This window comes from Lathyrus oleraceus, chromosome 1 (assembly GCF_024323335.1).
Source record: "Lathyrus oleraceus cultivar Zhongwan6 chromosome 1, CAAS_Psat_ZW6_1.0, whole genome shotgun sequence".
NCBI lineage: Eukaryota > Viridiplantae > Streptophyta > Magnoliopsida > Fabales > Fabaceae > Lathyrus > Lathyrus oleraceus.
The window spans coordinates 407,990,314-407,992,864 of record NC_066579.1 but is presented as its reverse complement, the minus strand read 5'-3'; positions in this window follow the sequence as shown (position 1 = coordinate 407,992,864).

The following is a 2,551-nucleotide window of genomic DNA, read 5'->3' as shown; positions in this document are numbered from 1 at the left end:
ACACAGGAAACCAACTGCCAATCGCTAGACTTACGTCAGACTCCAACAAACAAACGAGACACAGGAAACCGACTGCCAATCGCTGGACTTACGTCAGACTCCAAACAAACACAAAGGGTTGAAAAAGAAAAAGGGCGCCCGGAGAGATCAACTCATCTCCTGCCTACGTACCTCATCTGGTATGAGGATCAGGGCGACGTAGTTCCCCTAAACAGGGAAAGAACTTCTGTCCTAACCAGAAACAAAGGGAGACACAAACTACTAGGGAGACTACGACTCGAGCCTAGAAGTTTTCATGCATACGATCCCTATGTTGAGGTTTCTATCTAACTTGCACAGGGAGCAAGCTATCCTAAACAGCACAGTCAAACAAACACAAGCACAATAAACAAGCACAGACACTATATGCAAACAGTTTGGGGCTCATACAAGGCTAGGCTGCAAAAGCAAGCCAACTGGAATAGGGTGTGGTTAGCTCTTAACCCTAACATTGAGAGTTAGGGTGAAGCAGATGAAATGGTAAGTGAGGGTAAGACCTCACAACTCTTATCCCTGGCCTGGGAGAGCTTGACTCAAAATAGAATGTGTGGGAGTTCAGAATGTAGAAACTCTTCTCCACAAGTGACTGACACAACATGATCTTGGGTTATTATCCACAATGCATCAACACAAGGTGTGTGAACAAAGTGAATGACACACTGAATAGCAGGGGATGGATTGCACATCCCTTTTATCTGCCAATTGCCTCTTAAGAGGTCTTTACCTGCTTGGCACAAATTTAAACATTCACAAGCATTGCCTCTTAAGGAGGGCTTCAGACAGGTGCCTGCCCACATAACATGACAGGTCTTCCAGACTACATGAAGTCAGAGAGTTATACCTAGGTGGTAAGCAAACCACAAGCCAGGCAAAAGCAAGTTCAAAAGAACTCAAAGCAACTTAGGTACCTGTGAGAAATCTAAACTAATCAGTTCAACTATACAGACAAACAATCAACAAGCAATAACAACCAGACAGACAATGTTCACAGTGTGCAAGTCACAAGGCAAACTCAAATGAGTTAGCATCAACCTATAAAACACACAAGTGTTAGTAATCAAGAGCAAACATCAATGCTCAAATGAGGAAGCATCATCAACTATGGACTTGGATGTTTAAACCTGAAATCAAAGCTCACATGTAAGCCACAAACCACTAGGTCAAAGCCTAGGGTCAAAGATGGAGAAAAATTTTGAAACAGGAGCTGAAAATTAACATGAATCAACTTCAAACACATCTTGACACATTCCAAAAGGTCTCACATCAATATCATTAACCAAAAGCATTTCATGATCAATTGAAGTTCAAGGCAATTTTAAAGCTCAAATGTGATCAACCAGAATGAAAAATCTCAATTAAATCAGAAATGATTCAAATAATTCCAAGAAAATTCATGATCAATCAAAACATTCATAACATGCATCACACAAAAAATCAGGAGCATAGGATATCATTTGGCATGGCAAACACATCATTCAAGTTGAACATCACAAGGTGTGACACAAATTGTCACACCAACTTAGCACAATCATAAAATAGAGATGGATCATGGTAAAAATCTCAAATCAAAGCCAAAATGTCACTCAACATGTCTAGAAATAGCATGCAAAATTTCAAAAGCATTGGATCAATCTTGAGCATTTTATGATCAAATGAACAAGGCAATGTCAAACATACATACATGTGCAATCTCCCTAGGGCAAATCAATTTTTTTATCAGGCACAACTTGCAATTCAATAACCATAAAAAAGTAGACAAAATGAGGATCACAATGCAAAAAATTGGAGGTCAATTAGATTAATTTTCAATTTATGGTGAATTTTGGAAGTTCATGAAAAATTTGAAAGTGAAACATGAAGCATGGCATGAAAATGTGAAGGAAAGGTAGAAAAATGCAAGGCAATTGGAAAGTGTATCTCAGCCAGGATCGAACCTGGCGCACATTTGAATCACAAGCGCGCCAAATTCCAAACGACAGCGTTTCAGCATCCAAACCCTAAAACGCGCGCATGCATGGATTTGAAAATCCGCAGGTAATACGCATGAACTCATGGCAAAATCCGTAGGTAACCTGGAAAATGCTATGAATCTCTTGAAGAACACGATGAAGATCATGAAGATCTTCATCCAACTTTTCCAGATTTTTTTCAAAAGTTCCAGAAATGAAAATCAAGCATATCAATCAACTCGCCACGCATCATACATCAAGAATCCAACAATATTTCATGCAAAAACAATCAAACACGCATGGATCGAAGGAATCAAGAATCATCATCAAAACTTCAATTGCATGTAACTTTATGTATATAGCATCATTTCACTCGATTTAAAGCTCAGATTCATCACCATTCAATGAACTACACAATAGGCATAATGAATTTGTGAATTAAAGAGGTCGAAAAAGTAACCTCTTGATGAACAGCAACTGGAATCGCGTATTACAAGGCTTGGCAAGTCCTCAGATCTCTTCCAATATGCTTCTTGAGATGAATGATGATGAATGTGAGGCTC